This window comes from Centropristis striata, chromosome 12, assembly GCF_030273125.1.
Source record: "Centropristis striata isolate RG_2023a ecotype Rhode Island chromosome 12, C.striata_1.0, whole genome shotgun sequence".
NCBI lineage: Eukaryota > Metazoa > Chordata > Actinopteri > Perciformes > Serranidae > Centropristis > Centropristis striata.
Window position 1 is genome coordinate 7049433 of NC_081528.1, and position 25479 is coordinate 7074911.

Sequence of the window (25479 nt, forward strand, 5' to 3'; positions counted from 1 at the left end):
TTTAGCATTAAAGCATCACCAACAGGACTTCCACTGTTGTTAAATGTTTAATGACACAAAACGCCACACACACACACACACACAGACACTCAAATCCCTCAACTGTTGAATAGCATAGCATTGGAGATAAACTAGCTGAAGGTCCCTCTTGTGAGGTGACCCGACCCTGAGTGCATGCAGCCCATCACAACACACACACACACACACACACATACACAAAGCTACATAAACATTATTCTAGGTTAAATCTTTGTTGTGCAATACTGTCTAAAAGTCTTACAAAAATTACAAAGATGCTCTAACTTTGAATAAAACTGAATCTGCTGGCAGAATATTTTCAAGAGGAATTTGAAGAAACTGTTCAGGGAACTGGTCGCTCCACAGTGGGCATGACTTGGCGAGCACCGTGTCTCTGGAGGACCGCAGTGATACGGAGCAGCTGATGATTCACCTCACACCTCCTTCAACCATAGATTAAAATGTGGAAAAATCTTGAGCGAAGAAAAAGGATTACCTGACCAACTCTATTACCTGACAATCACATCCTCAGTCATTGACTCTTTAAATCCCTGAATGACATTAAGGTAGTTGGGTTTGGAACAGATCATTTTTGCAGGAAAGAAGACCATGTTAACTTCAGCGTACTGAATAAAAGGCTCATTGTACATGTTGTACTACTTAATTAAAAAAAAAAAAAAAAACCTCTCCATGCAAGCACTGTTTTTTCTTTCCTTTTTTTTTCTCAAGATACATCATTGTCCAAAAAAAAACACATTTGATGCTCATGCCAAACCAACAGGAGCCAATATACCTCTTACCCTAAAACCCTAAATTTTGGCAAATCACACAAAGATGTAGATCAATCAGAAGCATAAAAAAAAAAAGCTATTACTGAAAGGCTACCCGATCGCTGTGTAGCACATTCTGATGCTTCTGTTCCTCAACATAGCGCGAGAGTAACGATACATTTAATGGTTACACATGCAGACGTCTTGTTAGCAAGTTACCCCGGGATTCCACTGGATGTGATACGACTCTGAAACGGGTCCGCCCGCAACGGCTGCGTATCTCCGCAGTCCGTCAACACACAGCGGAGTCCCGAGGACGCACAAGATCTCGCAAATTCTCACGTAATCGAGTGATATATCCGGATTTTCAACGTGTATTACAAGAGAATGTCTCATTTGATGTACAAGAACAGATCATTTGCTTTCAAACAACATTTATTGAACCATATTAGTAACTTACCATCCACTCCCATTACTCCTGCAATGGTTTTCCAAGCCACTTCCTTTTTATGGTTGTCTTTATATAAAGGATGTGACGGGTCATAGATAATTGTGTGATTTGGGACCTCCAGAATCAACATCTCCTCATCCATGGTGTCAGTGGGGTGAAAGACGAGTGAAAACCTCTAACCTGTTGACTTCAGGTCAGTCCCCGCCCATCATCACGTCTTCAAGTTGTGAAATACAATCCACCGGGAACCCGAGGTATTTTATTTTGAAAATATACCGGATGTTTTATTTTGTGTCTGTGCACAACTTCCTGCCCAGAATGATCTACTCTGTGCTGAATTGATGCGCCGTGCGAAGACTGACTCACTACGCAGCGGATACGGAGTCGCTGGAATCTCACACAGTGATTATAATGAATGTGCATCAGCCCCGCCGACGGATCTGCAGCCATTACGCATTCAGTTGAATTTAGGGGTTAGAAGCAGCACTATTTCTGACACATCTGCACGAAAAGTCCTGTTAAAGAAGATAATGGTGCACACTCTGAAATTACAAGTTCTCCCGTCTTCATGTCAACAAGACCTAAACAGTTTGCATGTGGACGAATAGCCAAAAAATTTAAGAGTGTTAAAAAAACAAAATTCTCCACCTCTCCACCACCCTGACCGACTACATAAAGAGCTCATATACCTGCACTGACTCTGAACACTGGTGCTGTGTATCAGGAGTGGTGATGTTATCCAGTATGGATGTAATTAAAGGCTGTTTTGTTTATCAGTCAATCAATATGAACAATCAGTGCTGCAGACAGTGAGGTTCAGCACAGAACCCTATTTACTGTACCATGTCATCTTATCAGCTCACATTATATTAGTTTGTTATTAATTTATCTGCATTGTCTGATGTCCTGACCTTGTTGCTGCAATCTGTTTGGGTTTTAAATCACCTGTGTTATAAATGTCATGAGTGTCATGAGCCACATTTGTGTGTACATGATGGGATAATCACAGACAGAATGACAAATTGGCTGCAGGTGGCATGATGGTTATAGTTTGCATAACTTAAAGATATAATAAAGTACTTTCACTAATTGAGCTGTTGTGGAAAACAGCAGATTACCCAGATTTTTCACAAGGTATAAAATAACTTCTACTTCTCTTTCAAAGTCACTTCAAGTCTTTTTTCCTCTTAGGAACTTTGCAAACATCAGACCTTTTCTATTTCTGAAATAAAGGTGAAAAGGTTACAATATTCTTTTAATTAACTTGAATTAGTTTAAGTTTTTAATCCTACACACTACATAAAACACTTTTGACTGTTGCTACGCAAATAGGAATAATGATTTTTGATTTATTTAATCTATGTAATCATGTCTTCTTCCTGGTGCCTATATGTGTACAACTACTTTTCTGAGTTTATATTTATTAACCCTCTGGAGTCCACGACAGCGCCGGAGCATGACACCTCATGACGTTGCAACATAAAAACTTCAGCAGCATGGAGCCCTGCTGTCAGCTTTGCTCTAAAGTTTTGGCTTCTCCAGAAGTTTCCATGTCCCATTTAGCACATCAACTCTTTTTCAGCAAAGGTAAAAACCACCTCAACCAAGTGTAACATGATATTACTGAAGTTTTTGCAGAGATTTCATTGAATTTTTTCAGTGTGCATTCAGCATTTTAATGCATTTTTTTGTGCTTAATGGTTTTTTTTTGTGATTTTTGTGTGTTTTTATGTTTTTATGTGGGTTTTTTTTGCGTGTTTTGTGTATTTTTTGTGCTTTTATGTGTTTTTTTATGTATGTTTTTTGTCATTTCTTGTGTGTTGTATGGGATTTTTTTGTGTGTGGTTTTTGTATTTTGTGTGTGTGTTTTTGTGTGTACAAAATGTTGATCCAGTAAGTCAAAATGACAAAATAATAATCAGGTGAAGTTGTGCTAAGAAAATTCCAAATACCAAACATGGGTATAGTAAATATTATGTGGTATATTAGACCCCAGAGGGTTAATGTGGGATAAAACATTCAACTGGACAAGTATTGGCAACCTGGTCTCACAGGAATCCGTGAAATAGACACGGATTCGCTTAACTCAAAATCCGTGGAATAGCCACGGAATCACTCAAATTTCCGTGAAACTTACACGGATTTCGCTACAATGCAAGTTAATGACAGTCATATCCCGTGGCTATTCCAACATACAAAGTGATTATGTACATTCACTGAGTGAATATTTAGAAAATAAATTTTCTCGCTAGAAATGTGATCAAAATCCCTTTTTATGCAGAAACTAAGTCAAAATATTGATTTTTTCACTAAAAATGAGAGAACTGTCCGCCATGTTTTTTGTTCTGACCGCCGGAACCTTGAAAGTCACGTGACTTGGAACAAACCAATAGGAAAAAATATCCATGGAATAACCACGGTCATTAACTTGCATTGTAGCGAAATCCGTGTCAGTTTCAGGGAAATTTGAGTGATTCCGTTGCTATTCCACGGATTTTTAGTTAAGCGAATCCGTTGCTATTTCACTGATTCCTATGAGACCAGGTTCAGTCTTGGATATGGTACACTTGTGACAATTAATCTTGAATTCATGATTCTTGATAGAAATATGGTTTACTCTATAAGTTATATTGTAATCTCCTGAGCTGTAGGGTGGAGGCACAGGAAGCTGTGATACAGAATTGACTTTAGAGAAGACAATGAGACTGTCAGACGGTTGGCAGCTCGTGCTCTGAAGGTCTGAATTTTAAAACCGACCTGACCTGCTCCCTGAAGCGCCGCCGCTGCCGTCGCTGCCGTCGCCACTTTTTCTGATCGTCATCACCATTGTATCATCACCTCCTGACAGGCTCTGATCTGAGAGCAGCCAGCGACTGTGTCTGTCATCTTAAAGAATGAAAAGGAAGGTAAAAAAAAGCATTGCTCTCAGTTCTCTAATGGGCCCAGATGACTGTTCACCTTTTGAGCTTAACGCAGCCTGAGAGCAGCAGGTACATTTCTCTTTCTCCTTTCTCTTTCATTCTCTTTCCCTTTTTTTCCCCCCTCAGCGTCAGACTAACCTGTGAGCTGATAATGGCTTCTCCCATCGAGGATTCATCCCTCGTTCTTTAACTTTCCCCATAAATGCAAATACACTCCGTCACATCTTTTTGACTCCCCCTCCTCCCTGCATCGCTCTCTCGCTCCTCTTTCTCTTTTTTTCTGCAGAAGCATAGCAGAGGATTAGCAGCCATGCGTGACTGATGGGGAGAAGATACGCCATCAGAATAAGTTAGAAGACGAAGATCTCTCCTCCTCCTCTCTCCTCTTGGTTTCTTTGTGCAAGAAAGAAAGAGAGAGGAAGAGAGAGAGGGGGGAGATGCTCGCTCTCTCTGAAGTGTCATCCTCTCTGCTCGTCTTATGAAACAGGAATAAGTGGCTGGTTGAAGTGGAAGGAGACTCTGTTGGGGTGAATCTAATCCGATGCATGTTTCTGTGGCTGGATGTGACGCCACATCACCTGCACCGCAGCCCGAGGCCCTCATTACTGTCACCATCTGACTCACTGTGAGTCTGTGTGTGAGTGTGTGTGTGTGTGTGTGTGTGTGTGTGAGTGCCAACATGTGAAAATGAAATGGTTATAAATTCTTCCCAACACCTGCGCTGACAAAGTACGTACCGATCTGAATGCTGCACAGGTTTTAAGCAAATGTCCAAAAAATATTCAAAGAAAGAAGTTTTTGCGTTTGTCCATCAGGGACTCTGGCAGCTCCGTGTTGTGACACACGTTTGTGTTCTAACACCACAGCACCAGGTGTCTGGGACATGTCTAGTTGTTGGATTTAGCCCTGGACTTGACTGATTCTGATTTTGTTTCTGTAGCACCTGGATCCACTTTGGGCCAGTGTCAGCGTTTGGAATGATGGGTTAACCCACTGGAGTCTATTTATTTATTGAAAATACATGTTTTATTTACAGTAATAACTTTATTTATATATGATATGTAGACAAGCTGAGAAAGCCAGTTGAAAGTGCATCATAGGAGCTTTCACGGTGTGTCATTTATGTTTCTAGACAATTTTTAAAATGTGAATTTTCTTTCTACAATGAAAACTATTACTATTTTTTAATTTATATGCAAATAGACTGTTTTGCAGTTTTATTATTTGTTATTTTTTCAGCTTTTTTGTGTGTATAAATGGTTAAAAAAAAGGTACTTTTCCATTGAAACCTGTGTCTTTTGTTTGTATTTTGGGTTCCTGGCAGCTTTATACTTTGTTAATTAAAATAAAATGAAAAATCTGACTGATAGCCAAGTTTGTGTGGAGAAAAAGGAGCCATGCATGTGATGTAAGGACAGACTGAAAGATGCTAAACAGAGACAGAATGCATAGGAAGTTGACAAATTTGAACCAAAATCTCCTGGATTTCAGAGGTTTAAGGATGAAATGTTTTTTTTCTGTAGTCTGCTGCATAGTTTGTTTTTAAGTCTGCTTTTAAATTCAGCTCCATTGACTGGATAATAGATGCCTGTGGGCTACAAATAGCTGTCCGCCGGCATCACCTTGCAATGAACAGAGACGATCTAATCATCAGGTTATAAATACAGCAATACCATGGTCAAAAGACCTTCATCAGGGGATTTGGCCTTGAGTCTCCCTTTTGAAAGAGGCCTTTCTTTCTACCTCAGAATTGAGCCTGTGGTTGTCTGCTCTTATTTTGCTGAGGCGTTTTCAGAGAATGACTGTATAGATGGTCAGTCTGGAAAATCAAGGCCATAGTCTGGAGATTTGAGCTTCTGTTTGAGCCGATGTCCACCATCTCCACCTCATCCTCCTCAGTCAAGTCAAAACTGGTCATAGGCATTGACTGGTTGGTGGCCCTCTAGTTGGCATGGAGCTCCACTGTCCTTCTGAACCTGGTCTCACAGGAATCCGTGAAATAGCCACAGATTTGCTTAACTCAAATTTACATGAAACTGACATGGATTTCGCTACAATGGAAGTTAATATTTTTTCCTATTGGTTTGTTCCAAGTCACGTGACTTTCAAGGTCCCGGCGGTCAGAACAAAAAACATGGTGGACAGTTCTCTAATTTTTAGTGAAAAAATCAATATTTTGACTTAGTTTCTGCGTAAAAATGGATTTTGATCACATTTCTAGCGAGAAATATATGTTTTATTTTCTAAATATTCACTCAGTGAATGTACATAATCACTTTGTATGTTGGAATAGTCACGTGATATTGTGTCATTAACTTGCATTGTAGCGAAATCCGTGTCAGTTTCACGGAAATTTAAGTGATTCCGTGGCTATTCCACGGATTTTGAGTTAAGCGAATCCGTGGCTATTTCACAGATTCCTGTGAGACCAGGTTGGTCCTTCTCCACCTTGTTTCACAGAGCATGGACGTTTTCTCTGCTGCTAAGAGCTCAGTGTGGGAGTCCTTTAGGTGCCGGTCCAAGCAGGTGAGTTTGTAGGGAAAGGCAATGACAGGGCATCTGCCTGTACAAATATTGACCGTCCCAGAGGACTTTTTTGCACAGAATTGTAAAAAAAATCCACAACATACACACCTATTTTTGGTAACACTTTACAACAACATCTAATTAATGTCTATAGATGGTTTATGAAGCAATTATTAACCATTTACAAAGTGCTATACATATTTAATCTTTAAATGTTTTCAAGCAATTTCTTAAAGGTATATGAATCATTTTAAAATGGTATGGTATGGTGTTAAAAATGTTTTAATGAGTGCAACTAAAACTATCAATAAACTATTAATTATAAATTATGTATTTACCATTCTAAATGGCCTATATATGGTTTATAAATGATGGTTCAACATTAATAAAGTATCTGTTTACCATTTATAAATGATGGTTATTGTAAATTATTACCCTTTTTTATATATAAAACAAGATGAAATACACATGCATAAATAAATAAAAATGTTTGATTTCAAAGTTGTCCACTCTAAGTAACTTAATACTGGGGCTCAAGGCCCTATACTGTGGCATCGTTTTTGTATTTCCCTGTAGAGCTGGTTAGCTTGTATAATAATGTCTTACAAGCCAATAATGTTCTGCAGCTTTAACCAAAATGTCCTCTTGAGCCTCGGACTGATCCGATGTCCGGATCAAACGATGGAAAGTGGATCGTCCTTGTTGCTAATTTCAATGCACTGTTATCACTGTCATTACTAAGAATCTCAATCTTTTTTTTAAAGATTAATAAGATCTCTGTCAGGTGTTATGATTTCCTCTCTGTCAGGGCTGAAAAAAGGTTGTTTAATTGGTTGGCTGCTCTGGGATTGGGCCACGCAGTCACATGACCTGAGTCAGCAGAGTTTTCACACACACACACACACACACACACACACACACATACAGCACTGATGACCTCTCTAGAGACAGACCTGACCCCATTACAACACCACACACTACTCTCTCTCTCTCTCTCTCTCTCTCTCTCTCTCTTTCTATCCAAATTAAAGTAATGAGCCCGTGTTGATCAATTATTGATCAATTCAATACTTATAATTGGAGCAGAGCTAAGTGTAACAGTACTTTTTGTAACACTTTACAATAAACAACTAAATAATGTTTATAGATGGTTTATAAACCAATAAGTAACATTTACAAAGTGCTATACATATTTAATCTTAAAAAATGTTCAACCAATTTCTCAAAGGTATATGAATCATTTAAAAAATCATTAACATACTTAATATGGTATTAAAAATGTTAAAATGAGTGCAACTAAAACTATTAATAAACTATTAATTATAATGTAATTGTTTGTTAATGGTAAAGTAACTATAAACTTACATTAATATACCTTCTATTTGCCATTTATAAATGATTTAGTTAGTTAAACATTAATAAATTATGTATTTATCATTCTAAATGGCCTATATACGGTTTATAAATGATGATTAAACATTAATAAACTATCTGTTTACCATTTATAAATGATGGTTATTGTAAAGTGTTACCATACTTTTTTTTTCTATGTATCATATGTTTTACATGACAAACACAATACGTCAGACTTGTTAGTCAAATGTTTTTCAGTTGAAATGGTGAACTGTGGCTTGTTTACACCTCTAGATATGTAAGTTCATTTTCTTTTAGCTCTATTTTGGTCTCTAGATTTCAGTCACTTTAGATGGTGAACATGGCTACATTAAGCAGCGTGTCTCTAACTGTGTCTTTCTGCCGTTAACCACCTGCTCAGCAGCAGCTTTTTGTGGTGTTTTCTCTGAAGTCAACTCTATAAAAGCAGTGAGAGTGAACCAGAGTTCACCTTAGATGGACTTATAACTGATTAAATTATTGTTTTCAGCAAAGCCTTTCTAGCCATCACAGTGCTGGTTTAGCTCACCCAGCCACCAGCAAAAACATTTGCTTTGCAAAAATGTAAACCCGCCACGACATGTTTTGTCCGGAGGTAGTGTTTGCCCGAACCACCTCAACTGGGTCCGTTGGATGTTAAAGAGAAACGGCCCCTTGTATCTGCATTCTCATGTTGCTCACTACCCAAAGCTCAGGACCAGAGGTGAGGGCTGGAACATAGATGAATTTGTAAATTGAGAGGTTTAAATTGATCCTTCCTCACCACAACTGTCTGGTAGAACGCCAGCATCACTGCTGACACCGTCCATCATTCTGCTGAACAAGAAACACCCTGTGATACCTGAGCTGGTTGGGAGTGAGTTGTTGCCCCAAATGAAGGAGTTCAATACAACTCAGCCAGTCAAAGCTGCGACTCACAATCGGGGTCGGTTCTAGGCAGCATATATGAGGGGGCAGTCAGAAATATGAAGGGGGGGGGGGTTCAAATCCGGCCTGAGGTCCCTTTGCTGCATGTCTTCCCCTCTGTCTTCCCCTTTATATCTGTCTCTATCTAATAAAAAGCAGTAAAATGCCAAAAAAATAGTTTAAAAAAAAGAAATGTGAAGGGGGCATCATGTGTACGCATCATGTGTACACATCATGCTCCAGGACTTTTGTTTTTGTGCTTATAGTAACGATGCTTTCTTCATTGAAAGGCGTCTATGTGTCCAACCCCAACCTGGAGAAGTGGATAACACTTTGTCAGGCCTCTACCTTCAGACCTGAAGACTAAGCTCCTGCTGGTTTAGCTCTTAAGGTCACTGAGGCATGCAAACCCCCTGATCACAATAAGGTGGTAATCCCTTAGGGGGGGGGGACTGAAAAATAAAAAGAAATTAAACATCCTTCATCCAGATTTCAACCAACAATCGTGTATCGTGTGTCCCTTTTTTCGGTGGATTTTCCCACTACTGCAGATAATTTTGTCAAATTGTAATGTATATTAATTTTGTAAGTATATTAAAATGTGCTTTCTCAACTTCTAAAATTTTGATTTGAGGGGGCAAGACATTTATTAAAGGGTGCTCGGCCCCCTCTTGCCCCTGTGTACGCTCAAAAAAATGATTCAAGCCCTTCTTAGATGTGACACATTAATGTATTGTTTGTCTAATGAAAATATATCAATTCAAATCAAATCAAAAGTAGTTTAAGAAGTGTAACCTAAAATGTATTAATACTCCCCTGTCCTTCCCTTCAACCCAAAAAGAATGAGTTTCAGTTTTTAGGTTGAACGAACACAATTTCTTTATTTTAGCTCTCCTTGACATAAATGAGTTGAGGTAACTCAAATTAAATACAATAAATACATGAGTTCGACCAAATGTAAAAAAGTGAGCTACATTAACTCAAATACATTATATTGCATGGATGCACTTGTCTTGAGTTTGGGCTACATATATTTGTTGGATGGAAATTCTGCCCACAATTTAATTGAGTTCATCCAATGAGTTATTTTTTTGAGTGTAGAGCCGGCCTTGCTTGCAATGCTTATTGGATAGATTTGCAGTAAGTCATTCCAACACACACACAGGGGACAGACAACAGTTGGAGAAATAAGTCAGTCAGACAGAAGTCATTTCACATGGCGTGCTCTAAAAAGAGAAAAGCAGACAGCAAGACCAGAGCTTTTAATCAAGAAGGGAGAGACTCTCACATGTTCCTTCCTGCCACAGACTGTCGCCCTCCTTGTTAAAAATTAACTGTGCAGAGGTGTAAAACAGCAGGAGGAGGCACGTCTCTGACTCTGACCTTTGACCTGCAGTCAGAGGAGCTGGACTTCACTCTGTCATCTTCAGCAAACTGGACCTCGTTCCAACATGTTCAGTAAAATGAGTATTAAAAGACGCCACCTGGTTCACGACAGCAGCTGAAGAGCAGCGCCACTTTAAAGCCGCTGCCAGCTCTGAGTGGATCAAACCGTCACCGGCCCGGGGTTTGGCGACCGAAGCGCTGAGCCGCCACCCCGGGAGAAATCAGTGGCTGGAAGCGGCCCCTGTAATTACCAGCCGCTCTGCTGCACGCTGATTGATGCCTCTTGATGAAGTAGTTCAGTGATTGAAGAGTAACGACGCACCGGGAAAATCTATAAGAGGCCTTTAACTGCGACTGGAGAAGAGCGCCGGGATTGGCCGTCCTCCATTCTGCTGGTTAATCAGACGGCGCTTTGGCCCCATCGCGCAGCAGGTGAACGATCATCCCGGCTCATCAATCAGATCGATCAATCACCTGATAGAAGGAGCGTAAACAGGCCGGGTCGGAGCTCCTCGCCCGCTGCACTCTCGCTCTCGTCTCCTCCTCAGCTCTCTGATGACCTGGATTTATTCAACACTGTTAATGCAGAAGCGCTGCTGCTTTTATACTTTTATATTTGCCCAGCACTCTGTGGGAAAGAGTGGTTTTATACAGAGGGAGAAGGGTTGCTTTTACACAGAGCTCAGGGTCAAAACAACCAAGAAACTGCATTATGATCGCCTCCCTGGTGTCAGACAGCAGCTCCGAGAAGAGAGAATAAGGAGGGAAAAAACAGAAATGCAGATTGATGGTAAACAGGATTTGTCAACTAACTATAAAACTATGACAACTGCATCTGCTATTTGCTTAAAAACAAATGTGTTCAGATAGTGGCGCGCACACGAGCGCGCACACACACACACACACACACACACATCATTCTGTTTTCAGTGAGAGGAAATGATTTCATGTTCAATTTCCAATAAAAACTGTGTTTATATGTTCTTGCTGACAAATACACCTTTATCATATCAAACATTTTCCACCTGAAACATACCTCAAATTAGACTATTATATTACTATTCTTGAAACATATGGATTAGTTAAGTTTTGCTAAATCACGAGAGTCACTTCCAAAAAACAAGACCAATCATTTCCTTTATTTCCTTATTTTTTTGTCTTCTTTTTAATAAAATGTGCAACTGTATGTGCACCTAGTCAACCTTGAAACATAATAGACTCACAGACACAAGGGTGAACAAATACTGCTCAGTTTGCTGAAGAAAGCACTAAAAATGAACATGTTGCATGTGTTTTTCTGAGTCCAGGCGGACAGTGAAATGGCCATTCAGAGACTCCAAAATGGCACTTAGCAACCAAATGATATCAGTGCTCTTTAAAAAATACAAAGGTGTTTTATGGTTCTAAACAAAACCAGGTAAATTACTCATAAAAACTGCTTTGTACATGGAGCTAGCCTCCTCTCTCCTTCTGCATGATCTTTTTTTTTTTTTACCTCCTCTGGCACCTTAAGGTGCGAAACCAGGACCATTCAAGTGTGATGGTCCCAGTGATGCTTCCAACTAAATCATCCTTTGGAAGCTGTGACTATCAGACAGCAAACTTTCTGGAAAAACTAGTTCTAACTAGTTCTGTGGTCCTCTGTGTCTTTTATTTATTTTACTACTTTTAACTACGTCTTTTATTTTATTTTTTTACTATGTTTATCTGTTTGATTGTATTGTTTTATTTATGGCATCATTTTAGATTTATACACTTATTATTTATTGCTGATTGGTATATGGAATTGTTTGTTTTATTATTGATTTTATGTACAGCACTTTGGAGACGTTTGTGTTGTTTAAATGTACTATACAAATAAAGGGGGATTGGATTGGATTGGATTAACCAACCAGATTTCCAGAAAGTTTAAACATAACTCAAAAGTCTGGTAGATGGACAAATGCCTCCTCTGAGCAACAGACTAAAAATTCTTGAAACCTCCATCACTAAATCATTCAGGTTGCCGTATCTATCCGTGATCCTTTCTTCACAAGCTCTAACAGTCGATAAAATTCAAATATACGGTTTCAGAACAGTCCTAAACCTTTCTGATCCAATCAGAAGGCCTTGGGTTGACAGTAACCACACTTCACCACTAAAAACTCTTTAAGATTTCAGAATGCTGAGGATAAAACCCAATGAGTTGAATTCATTTAAGCAGCTCAGGTTTTGGAACGTCTCAAGTCATTTTTCCTCGTCGTATTTTACAAGAAGCTCTGTGAGAATTGTCGCCGTGGCCTCCCGCCTGCTCTCAGCCTCGGCTTCCTTAATCAACATGGCAGCTGTGTTTCTGCCTCCTCCCTCCCTCTGCTCCCTCCTCTCCTCCTCTCCTCTCGATGTCATTATAACATGCAAGACTGCCATGACAGGTAGGTATTTGCACGAGATTAGGGCTGTAATATTTTGGCATTAAGGTGAATTAATACAGAAATGAATATGGAAAATACGGGTAATTACCAACTCTGAGGCGCTCTGAGACACTTTAGGGACATGTCAAAGGATTTTCTCTTCATGCTGTCTTCCTTACGCTCCTCTCAAAACTCCCATGTTTTTCCCCTCCCGCTGCTTTCTTCTTCTTCTCTGTTAATAGCGGAGCGACCCCCGAGCTCGCAGAGAGCGAGCGTACAACTGGTTGAAAGCATTGATTATCACGGAGCAGTCCTTGATGGAGCTGTTTGGCTTGATGCGTGTAATTGTGGTGTAATTAAACATTGACACAGGGGCTTTAACGGAGGCCTGTCAGACTCTCTGACCTTCTCAGCAGCTCAGAGAGGTGAGCACGCCATTTATTCCTGCCGGAGGGAGACAAAAGAGGAGGTTCACTCTCTCTGGAGTCTCCACTATAATGTGGAGGAGCGTGCTCATGTTAATGCATAGTCTCTGATTCACGTGTTTGGGTAACTTGTCTTATAATATGGAAGCATCAAACCTGAGTCACCATGAAAGATCCACAGCAAGTGAAGGAATGTCAAATAGAGATTTCAGTTGAGAAACAATAAATAATTGATTAAATTCTTGGGTAACACTTCATAATACCCAACTAAGTGATGTTTATAGATGGTTTATAGAGCAGTTATTAACCATTTACAAAGTGCTATACATATTTAATCTTTAAATGTTTTCAACCAATTTCTTAAAGGTATATGAATCATTTCAAAAATCATTAACATACTTAATAGGGTGTTAAAAATGTTAAAATGAGTGCAACTAAAACTATTAATAAACTATTCATTATATTTAATTGTTTGTTAATGGTAAAGTAACTATAAACTTACATTAATATACCATATATTTGTCATTTATGAGTGATGTAGTAAGTTAAACTTTATTAAATTATGTATTTCCCATTCTAAATGGCCTATATACGGTTTATAAATGATGATTAAACATCAATAAACTATCTGTTTACCATTTATAAATGATGGTTATTGTAAAGTGTTACCAATTCTTGTTACCAAAATAATACCAATTTATGAAGTGGAACACTAAAATTACATTTATAATTTTATCACATGATGTAATGGGCTCCAGACTGAAGTCAGGACAGCAGAGAGAAATAATAAAAACAAGACATGAGTAGTTGTTGGTGACTTTCTTGCTGAACTTTGGATAACTATCCTCAGACAGGGTCTGCAGGGATTCTTTTAAGTGTCTTTTAATTTATGCGTTTGTTCTGTCATAGTTTCCTCTGCCCCGGCAGCACAGAGAAGAAGACCCAGCTCCTCTGGGATCAACAGTTTCATCTTAAGGAGAGGTAAAGTGAAACCATCACTTCAGGGTTTACACAAGTCCTTCCATCCTGCTCAGGGTCCCACAGAGTTAAACCCTGTTAGAGCTCATAGAGGCGGCCCAACAGGTTGGCATCATTTAATGGTACTTTCCAAAATTATCACTGAATTAAAATAGTTTAGTTATGCAAAGTTTTCTCATGAATTGACTTAATTTGCTGTGAAGGAAGTGCAGGAATTCACATGATTAACTAAAAAATCTGACCGCTGGTTGTTAATAGTGTTGACATTGTGAAATGGGATTCAGGCATGTTGCAGTTTAGGGAAAATGTACAGGATTAGGGTAATAAAAAACATGCATCCATCCATCCATCCATTCTCATCCGCTTATCCGGGGCTGGGTCGCGGGGGCAGCAGGCTAAGCAGGGCAGTCCAGGCGTCCCTCTCCCCAGCCACAACGTCCAGCTCCTCCTGGGGGACCCTGAGGCGTTCCCAGGCCAGGAGAGAGATATAATCCCTCCACTGTGTTCTGGGTCTTCCCCGGGGCCTCCTACCAGTTGGACGTGCCCGGAACACCTAAAAAAACATACCTTGTTTAATTTTCAACAGGGCAGGAACATCAGGGTTTATTTTGATTCAAGCACCACCCACCCCATAGGGACCTATGTGGCTGTTATGATAAGCCACTGGACAAAATGTCCCAAGAAAGCGAGATAATTTAGTGTATTACTTTTCGTAACAAATATGTAAACCGAATGAGGTACAGAGAAAAACAACAACTTGGTTAAGGTTGGGGAAAGATTGTGGTTTGGGGTAAATGAACTACTTCTCTCAGGAATAGGGAACCTTTGTCTTAACTCTATGGAGTCTTGGACTATTTTGTCCATTTTTTAATCCTTTTCATGTCTTTTTTGGTCATTTTGTGTCTGTTGTTGTGTCTTTTTTTTGTTATTTCGTGTCTTTTTTTGTCATTTTGTCTCTTTTTTTTCATTTTGTGTACTCTGTGTCTTTTTTGGTCATTTTGTGTACTCTGTGTCTTTTTTGGTCATTTTGTGTCTTGTTTCTAGTCATTTTCTGTCTTTTTGTGTGTTTTTGTAGTGATTTTGTGTCTTTTTTGGTCATTTTTGTGTCTTTTTTTGACGTCATGAAGAAGTCGTGCTCCGGCGATTTCGTGGACTACAGAGGGTTAAAATGCCATTTGATGGGCTGATAATATTCAAAACGGTGGTGAGAGGAGGGTGCAACAAACCCAACAGTCCACAAACCTGATCTTTCTCTAACCCTAACCAAGGGTTTTTTGTTGCACCATTATTTATTTTAGAAGCTTGTGGCAGTCATTGGAATCCACTGTGTATTTTTGTACTATTGACCCATATAGTATATCTGCATTGGACCAATGGGATGTTGGAACAATGTGCAGTCCCATGTATGGAAACCATCAAAGACATGGGAAAAAATGCAAACTCTGAGACTCAGAAACACCCATTAAAAGTTGCATTTACATTTGTATTTATGTAATTTCTGAACAAACGAGGTTTGCAGAAAGCTTGGGAAACAAGAAAAGATGGACCTTGTTGTGTTTCTTTTGTTAGGGGAACGCACATCAGTACACATAAGAAAGACCCATCTTCATAAGCTGAGGTGTAAGTGTTAACTTTTCTCTCTGAATGTTTTCCTCTTTGGCTTGCCTCTTTTTCTTCACTCTTCACTCCATCATCAGTATCATCACCATCATATTCATCACTATCATCACCATCATATTCATCACTATCATCACCATCATATTTGTCCCATCTGTTTTTTCTCCACTGTGGTTTGTTTGGAGCACTGCAAGTATTACCTGAGGTGGAATTGAAATCTAAAATGTAAATGCATTTTCTCCTGTGTGTGTGTGTGTGTGTGTGTGTGTGTGTGTGCTGCAGTTCGGTGTGTTCAGTGGCATCAGAGCAAACACATCAGGAGGTAAAGAAGGGGCACGCCGCCTCGCTGTCGCTGCAGAATCATTTCCTCGTGCATTTACATGCAAATTTGCTCCTCTGCTGCCTCTCTGCAGCCACAATGGAGCTCAGCAAATCATTGTCTCATCACAGAGAGATGGATTTCATCCCCGGGCCTTGTGGATGTGGAGGGAAACCGGGCTGAATTCATATGTCGAGCTCTCTGCGGCTGCCACCGCGCCAGACTCCTCGTCCTCCATCATGGAGGAAGGCAAACAGCCCGGGCCCTTTAGCATTTGTGCAAATGTCAGAGAAAAGGACAGATCTCAGGAATTAACAACAGCAGAGGTGGAGGAAGCTAAAAAATCTTCTCCAGAAGAAATGGATGGACTGGTGGTGCCAGCCGCTGGCTTCTCCTCCACAGAGGGAGATTAATCAGAGGAGGCTCAGAGCCCAAAGTTAAATACAGTCGTCGAGACCGTAATGAGACCGGGAGCTAAATGTTTAGTTCATAAAGCATTCAACCCCACGAGTCAGCTCTGAAGGTGACTGATACTCATTTAGATTTTATTTAAATAAAGACATTTGGTATAATTGATGAATATGTTATAATGGTGGGGTGAAAACATTGACATTAATTAAAGGGACAGTTCAGATGTATTGACGAGAGGTTGAATGAGGTTCTGAACCAAAGTCAGTGTGTTTCCTGCAGCAGAGGGCGCTTCAGTCCGTGTTTTTAAAGAGTTTGTTTGTTTTTACCAAAATAACAAGGGTGACTTTTCTGCAGCCAATGGAGTCGCCCCCTGGTGGCCACTAGAAAGAATGCAGGTTTAAGACACTTCTCATTGGTTTCACATTTTAGTCCCAGAGGTTTCTGCCCCGTGGATTTTGCAACACATTTAGCTTCCATGCTTGAATAGTTCGACATTTTTGTTTTTCTTTCTAAGCATGAAATTAGAACATGGATTTCAATTCGTGCTGCTTATGTCACAAAGTAATTTCACTGTTTTTCATACTATACTGAAATCAGCCTCAAATGTAAAAACATTTCTCTTTGCATGTGCTTATGGAGGAGCTCCTTTTAAAATACATTAAAATTATTGAAAGAACATACAGTGCAACTAAGAGATTAAAAGGTCAAAGCAAATTATTATTTCATGCTCATTCATTCATTTCATTTTTTCTGTCCTTCTATTTTTCTTTCCTTTTCACTTTTTTTGAAGTACGGTTACTTTTTAATTATATGTTTTAAATATTTTTTTTATGCAAAGTACATTGACTTTCCCTGTGTATGAAGTGTGCTACATAAATAAAACTGCCTTGCTTTGCCTTGCCTTTACATATATACATATATATTTTCATATTTTCTTCATTTTCTGTATTTCATTGTATGCTGTAATGGACAGTAATCTATTTTCACCTTTGTGCAATACAAAAATACACTCAGGAAAAACATGCAATATTAATAATAATGTTCAATAGCAGACATGCCAGTATTTTATGTGAATAATATGTATGTATAATGTATGTATATTTATATATGTATATAATATCTTCTTCCAACTTTAAAAATAAATATATTTTTAACTCCCTGACTGTATCTTAAGCTGCTCTGATGACTGAATTTCTGCACTGCGGGAAAAATATTGACTTATCTTGATTTCCTGTCTGTGTGTTTGGTACAGAGCTGGAATCTGGACATCGTTAGCCTAGCTTAGCATAAAGACTAGAAGCAAGAGGAGAAAGTTAGTCTGGCTCAGTCCAACATTTTCAGTCTGTTGTTGAAGATCTCTAAAATTGCACTTTTGGAGATAATGCAAATCTAATATAAATATAATTGCTCATGGTCTGTTAAATAACTTACATAACAACTGAGCAAACTGTAATCTGATACAGACAGAGAGATGTGGCTGAAGTGGGTGTTTTTTATTGTCAAATCATTTTGTTTAATTTTTTTTTCAACCTCTTTTGAAGAGTATTTTTAGCCTTCAGATGTGTTCTCACTCCACACTAACTTATCTTGAGCTCTGACTTTCAAGTGAGCAGTTATTTTATCGCAGCTGTTATCACTTCCTTCAGATGTTGAGAAGTGAAGTTTGCACCAAACTCCAGTTTCACTGTCACTGAAGCTCAGATTTTATTGCGGTGGAACAGGTGGTCAGCGGCGATGTCCCACCTCATACTCCTACATACCAGAGCTGAGAACTCTCAATAGGGTTAAAGTTGAACCTGAATGGAAGTTAGCCAGGTGCATCTTGGGGGAAACCAGCAGAGAAAACTCCAGCAAGAAGTCTGCTGCCAAGTTCCTGTCAAACTGTGAAAGTGATAACTGCTGCAGGAAAGAGAGCAGACGGACTGTGTTGCTCTCATGACTCTGTTCAGAAGAATCAAAACCGGACCGAGTCTCTGATGGTGTTGTTGGGGGAGCAGAGCCCGCGCTAATCTTTGGTGACTTCAATGTTATCTCCAGCTGGCCGGGCGGGGTTGTTCGGCCGTCCGGAGGGGAGCCTCTCCAACTGGGAAAATCTAATTTTCTATTCAGTCTGCTGCTCTATTCAGAGTGGAAATGCCTCCTCATTAGGCAGACCGTCCAAAGAACATCAAATCATCACATATCAATTGGATTATGTTATCGTCGGAATTGGATTTTTGTTTGGCGAGTCTCTAAAACCAAAGCGTGTGAGTGTTTGACCCAGCGTGAGGCTCAGCGAGCGGCGGAAGCCAGATGAGATCTCATTGGTTCCAACAGAAACGTTCACAGACTGACTGATGGCTTCTGTTAATTACTCTCCCTCTCCGTCGCTGCGTGTCTTTCTCTGGTGCTTTTGTCTCCTGTCTGACTGTTGACTTCTGAAGGTCTGTGTTTGCCCTTCAATCAGCTGCCTCCACTTTCACTTTTTCATTAAAGTCTGGGGAAAAAAACACTCTCAAAAGAACTCAAATGAAGCTCAGATAACTCAGACACCAAAAAGCAACTAAATTGGATTAATCATCATTGGAACTAAAAACTTCCAAGGACTTTGAATGGAGAATAGAAAACATGGTGCTTTAGACAAATCTGTCTGAACCACAGCCCAGCTCGTTGTCCTGTGAAAGAACACATTCACTTTCACTTTCTAGTCTTTTACCTGCATGGTCCTGAAGGGGTTTACAGAATAGTCCCATCTCAACCCAAAAGATGCAGTCAGACAGACAGAAGTCTGGTGGATTTACATTTAAAAATAGGCTGCTTTTGGCCAAGGAAATAACAAAATGCCTACAAATTGATGCACAAGACAAACAGATCATCACTTCATCACACACTTGGAGTTGAAGACATTATATCATATAGCTTCGATGAAAACTTTTTTTTAAAAAAAGGGTAAAAGTAAGTCATTAGCCATGTTTCCATTAAAGTTATATTCATATTACAGAAAATATGAATTAGTGAGTTTCCATCAGCTGGTTCAGAGCGAATAAACAAAGCTGCAGTAACGTACTTTGGTCAGAAGATGGCAGTGTAATATGTTGCTGTAGGCTAATCCGTCAGTAAACAGGAGAAGAAGAACAACAAAGAAGAGGTTGTGAATCGGACAACTTTGGGTAACCACGAAAGAAAATGAAGAGAAGTCTTCAGGAATTAGATTCAATTGTGCAACTTCTTATTGTTTTTTTATGTCAGAGGAAACAGCTGATCAGTGATGTGAGTTAAATGTTTCCTGCGTCAGAACTAATTCAAAAAAAGTGTTTCCATATCCCGTTTAGTGCATTAAGGATTCTTGGAAAAAGACAAAAAATAACTCAAGTGAGCATAAAAACTTTTAGGCACATTTTCGAACGGTTTATCAAATTTTGGTGTTTAATGGAAACGCAACTTGTGTCTCAGTTATTCTAAAAAGTTGGATCACTGGTGAAACCCTCTGCAAAACACAGTGAAAAATATTGTTAATGAAGCTTCACGGCATCAAAACTCTCAACCTCAGATTATAAAACTAAAAATTATTACCAGGAACTCCTTTTCTATACACAAGTGTAGGTTTAGTTCTGGAAGCGATAAAAGCCACGTAGGTTGTCTGTTGGGAGGAGTCCACTCTCTCAACCAGGAGTCTGGTGCTTGTGTCTTGGAAGTTATTTCCAAAATGTAGCAGCAAAAATAGCAGCAGAGGCTATAAAAAGATGTTGCTGAATCATGACTGAATGACAAAGCCCATCGGAAGTTGCCATAACTGAGATCTACCATCTTGGACACGTCTCTCTGCACTAAAACTGGTCATGGATAGGCAAATCGCAAATATGGCATAGGTTAATTTAGCCCTCAGTCTGTGTCTACACATGGTGCCTTCAGGTGCAGCAGTGAGTGTAGGTCACTTGTGTTTTGGCAACTATCAAATTAAACTCTGGCACTTGTTTGAATTTGATTATGTATTTTTGTGATTTCTTGTATTCATTTTTCATGTTTCCTTTAACATATCATAATTACTTGATCCTTTTTTGACATTTGCATTATGTAAAGCACTTTGTGTTGCTTTATAAGAATCAACGGAGCTATAGAAAGTGTTATTATGAAATGACTAACATCATGCATTTGGTAAGAGCTTCAGAATGTACAATTGGAAAAAAAACACATAAGAAGAAGCTGTTTTTCAGCAGTTGGTTATAAACTGCGCACAGAAAACTGCCGACAGTGAAAATAGCTGTTATTATATTTTTATCTCTCGGGTCCATTTGTTACTGTGTTATTTGTTGTTTCTTTTGATCATTTCTTGTATATATTTTTTTTATTAAACTGCAGCAGCTGCAGACACAACAATATTCACACTCTTCCAAACTGAACCTGCAGCCAGAGCTGTCAGCTTTGACGTGCTGAGACTCCACTTTAATATTCATTCAATAAATCCCAGTGAGACCAGTGATGTCTCTGGGGCTTCAAACCAGACAGGGGAGGAGGTGGAGGAGAAGGGGATGAAAGGGACAGCATGTGAGGATGGAGAGAAGAAGTAAAGTAAGGAACAAAGGTGGAGGAAATTATGATTATCATTTTATATGTTTTAAATGCACAAAAACGACAAACCTAGAAACACAAGAGGCAACAAGGTCTCCAACCAAAATGACAAAACAGACCCTTTACCAGCACCAATAGACTGGTTTGGCGGCTCACGGTACAGAGGGGAGCGTTCTAAAAATAGCACACACGTCATTATACATACACGTACGGTTTACGGTTGTAAAAAAGGCTGCAGTTTTTGTGAATTTAGGCTACAAAACCACTGACCTGGGTTTAGGGCAAGAAACGTCCTGTTAGGCGTTATAAAAGACAGTTTAATCCTCTGGAGTCTGGCATGATCAGATAACGTGAAACAAAAGATATGATCGTTTTAATTTGACAGTACAAAAATATTTATTCGAGTGTAAAATTAGGATGGGACGAGGCTGGGTTAGGGTTAGATTCATGATTTTTGGGCTTAATATGTTAATAAAGTGAGTTAAAGTGAAAAAACAATTGTCAGATCATGTTGAAGTTGTGCTGAGAAAATACCAAATACCAAACATGGCTATAGTAAATATTATGTGGTATATATAAAAGGCAAATAGGCTCAGACCCCAGAGGGTTAAGCTAATTTCTCTCCACAAAGGCTAAAAAGCCATCAACACACTGATTTCAGTGAACATGGAAGGATTTGGAAAACCATGGCGATCACACCTTGTTGACATTCAAAAACTTGTTTACCTTTGTGCATTTGATTGAGGTTTTTCAATTGTATAATAACTGTTATTAGAGACCACGTGGCCTAATGGACAAGGCGTCTGACTTCGGATCAGAAGATTGAGGGTTCGAGTCCCTTCGTGGTTAGAAACTAGAGCTTAGGTTTACAGCTACACTTGTCTAAGGGGAAACCACCTGAGATGAAAGAGCTTATTTGTTCTGTAGAAACAAATACTTTGGTTCAAGTTTGGCATTAATTCCATTAATGTTCACATGTGAATTAAACAGTCCAACAATTTAGCTTTCCCTCCTTAACCAGGTCATAGTTGGGATGTGATCACATCTTACTGACATTTAAAAGTTATTTTCGTACATTCTGATTCAGGTTATTTATGGAAAGAATTTTGATGAAAAATTCAACTGAAACAGGCAGGTTAGCTCAGATGGTCAGAGTGTGGTGCTAATAACGGCAAGGTCATGGGTTCAATCCCCATACTGGCCACAAACTTGAAATTAACACAACTAATTACTTGAGGAACGTTGGAACATGTTATTCCAGCTTACTTTTACATGTGAAGTGAGCTGATTAGCATTTAAGCTAATTTCCCTCCACACAAGCTAACAAGCCATCGACACACTGACCTATTTGGCAAAGTTTAGTTCCCTTTCCAATTGTAAAAATCAAGTTTTCTGTGACCACATCTCCTAATGAAGGCGTCTGACTTCAGATCAGAAATGTTAGCATTTCAGTGTCTGTGTTGGAAACTTTCAGACTGATTTCAGTGAACATGGAAGGATTTGGAAAACCATGGCGATCACACCTTGTTGACATCCAAAAACTTGTTTACCTTTGTGCATTTGATTGAGTTTTTTCAATTGTATTATCTTTGTTATTTGAGACCACGTGGCCTAATGGACAAGGCGTCTGACTTCGGATCAGAAGATTGAGGGGTTGAGTCCCTTCGTGGTTAGAAACTAGAGCTTAGGTAAAAGAAACAAGTTGTGAAGGTGCTTTGTTACAACCTCAAGATCAACATTTACAGCTACACTTGTGTAAGGGGAAACCACCTGAGATGAAAGAGTTTATTTGCTCTGTAGAAACGAATACTTTGGGTTTGTTTGGCATTAATTCCATTAATGTTCACATGTGAATTCAACAGTCCAACAATTTAGCTTTCCCTCCTTAACCAGGTCATAGTTGGGATGTGATCACATCTTACTGACATTTAAAAATTATTTTCGTACATTCTGATTCAGGTCATTTATGGAAAGAATTTTAATGGGAAATTTAACTAAAACAGGCCGGTTAGCTCAGATGGTCAGAGCGTGGTGCTAATAACGCCAAGGTCATGGGTTCAATCCCCTTACTGGCCACAAACTTGAACTTAACACAGCCAAGTACTTGAGGAAGGTTGATCTTATTCCAGCTTACTTTTACATGTGAAGTGAGCCAATTGGCATTTAAGCATTTAAGCTAATTTACCTCCACAAAAGCTAACAAGCCATCTACACACTGACCTATTTGGCAAAGTTTAGTTCCCTCTCCGATTGTAAAAATCAAGTTTTCTGTGACCACATCTCCTAATGAAGGCGTCTGACTTCAGGTCAGAAATGTTGGTGTTTCAGTGTCTGTGTTGGAAACTTTCAGACTGATTTCAGTGAACATGGAAGGATTTGGAAAACCATGGCGATCACACCTTGTTGACATTCAAAAACTTGTTTACTTTTGTGCATTTGATTGAATTTTTTCAATTGTATGATATCTGCTATTTGAGACCACGTGGCCTAATGGACAAGGCGTCTGACTTCGGATCAGAAGATTGAGGGTTCGAGTCCCTTTGTGGTTAGAAACTAGAGTTTAGGTCAAAGAAACAAGGTGTGAAGGTGCATTGTTTTAACCTATAGCTCAGCGTTTACAGCTACACTTGTGTAAGGGGAAACCACCTGAGATGAAAGAGTTTATTTGCTCTGTAGAAACAAATACTTTGGGTCAAGTTTGGCATTAATTCCATTAATGTTCACCTGTGAATTCAACAGTCAAACAATTTAGCTTTCCCTCCTTAACGAGGTCATAGTTGGGATGTGATCACATCTTACTGGCATTTAAAAATTATTTTTGTACATTCTGATTCAAGTAATTATCGGAAGAATTTTGATGGAAAATTGACCTGAAGCAGGCCGGTTAGCTCAGATGGTCAGAGGGTGGTGCTAATAACGCCAAGGTCATGGGTTCAATCCCCATACTGGCCACAAACTTGAAATTAACACAACTAATTACTTGAGGAACATTCATGTTATTCCATCTTACTTTTACATGTGAAGTGAGCTGATTAGCATTTAAGCTAATTTCCCTCCACACAAGCTAACAAGCCATCTACACACTGACCTATTTGGCAAAGTTTAGCTCCCTCTCCAAATGTAAAAATCAAGTTTTCTGTGACCACATCTCCTAATGAAGGCGTCTGACGTCAGATCAGAAATGTTGGTGTTTCAGTGTCTGTGTTGGAAACTTTCAGACTGATTCAGTGAACATGGAAGGATTTGGAAAACCATGGCGATCAAACCTTGTTGACATTCAAAAACTTGTTCACTTTTGTACATTTGACTGAGATTTTACAATTGTACAATTTCAGTCATCTGAGACCACGTGGCCTAATGGACAAGGCGTCTGACTTCGAATCAGAAGATTGAGGGTTCGAGTCCCTTCGTGGTTAGAAACTAGAGTTTAGGTCACTTCTAGGAAACTAGAAGTTAACACAGCCATGTACTTGAGGAAGGTTGATGTTGTTCCAGCTTCTTACATGTGAAGTGAGCTGATTGGCATTTTAAGATTTCAGTGAACATGGAAGGATTTGGAGACCATGGCGATCACACCTTGTTGACATTCAAAAACGTGTTTACTTTTATGCATTTGATTAATTTAAGCTAATTTCTCTCCACAAAAGCTAAAAAGCCACCTACACACTGACCTCTTTGGCAAAGTTTAGCTCCCTCTCCAATTGTAAAAACCATATACTTCCTGCCTCCAGTTGTTAATTACAGAAGTACCCCAAAACATTTCCTGTGAAGACAGAAGTTTATTTTGAAAGGCCATCATGCATGTGTGGCAAGGAGCAGAGTAGTGTGTAAAGTTTTAGGGCAAAAAATGCCACCTGGGGACTTGCACCCCAGTATATGAAAACTGAAATCTACTATAATAAGCGGAGTAAAGTCTAAAATGAGTCTTATCTTTCTGCCTGTACAAACGCCCTGTAGTGTCTTTTTGAGGGGAGACCAGTCTGTAAGAGGAAGAGTGGGATGATCGAGGTCAGACAGAGGCAAAAAGGGTCCTAAATAAAGGAGGGAGGTTTAGGAACTGTAAAAGGAAAATGAGGAGAAACAGAGGATCAAAGAAAAGGAAGCAAGAAGGTGAGAAAGGAGAGAAAGGGGATAAAGAATACCGAAAGTAAGAAAGAAGAGCAGACAAGGAGGAGAAAGGATAAAAAAAACCTGTTGGACTGTCCCGTCCACACACTCATGAACCTAAATCTGCATTATGAAGCTTTTTGTTTTCAGACTGAGTGAATGTGAGCTGACAGATGGAGCAGAAGCAAGTAGCAGTAATGCAGTTTCAGGTGTAGATCTGTGAGCTCATCATTCAGTGAGATTAAATAAACAGTGACCTGGGAAAGCTCAGGCCTGACACACTGCTCACCTGCTCTAACTCAGCTCTGCTTACA

General features: G+C 39.3%; 6 non-coding genes across 6 annotated transcripts; all 6 read left to right on the forward strand.

Annotated features, from left to right (window-relative positions):
- Positions 1–21834: 21834 nt before the first annotated feature.
- Positions 21835–21907, forward strand: trnar-ucg (transfer RNA arginine (anticodon UCG)). Its single transcript has one exon. It is a non-coding gene; the product is annotated as a tRNA-Arg (tRNA).
- Positions 21908–22188: 281 nt separating this feature from the next.
- trnai-aau (transfer RNA isoleucine (anticodon AAU)) lies at positions 22189–22262 on the forward strand. The gene has a single exon. It is a non-coding gene; the product is annotated as a tRNA-Ile (tRNA).
- Positions 22263–23060: 798 nt separating this feature from the next.
- trnai-aau (transfer RNA isoleucine (anticodon AAU)) lies at positions 23061–23134 on the forward strand. Its single transcript has one exon. It is a non-coding gene; the product is annotated as a tRNA-Ile (tRNA).
- Positions 23135–23534: 400 nt separating this feature from the next.
- trnar-ucg (transfer RNA arginine (anticodon UCG)) lies at positions 23535–23607 on the forward strand. The gene has a single exon. It is a non-coding gene; the product is annotated as a tRNA-Arg (tRNA).
- Positions 23608–23936: 329 nt separating this feature from the next.
- On the forward strand, positions 23937–24010 carry trnai-aau (transfer RNA isoleucine (anticodon AAU)). Its single transcript has one exon. It is a non-coding gene; the product is annotated as a tRNA-Ile (tRNA).
- A 391-nt stretch (positions 24011–24401) lies between these two features.
- On the forward strand, positions 24402–24474 carry trnar-ucg (transfer RNA arginine (anticodon UCG)). Its single transcript has one exon. It is a non-coding gene; the product is annotated as a tRNA-Arg (tRNA).
- The last annotated feature ends 1005 nt before the right edge of the window (positions 24475–25479 follow it).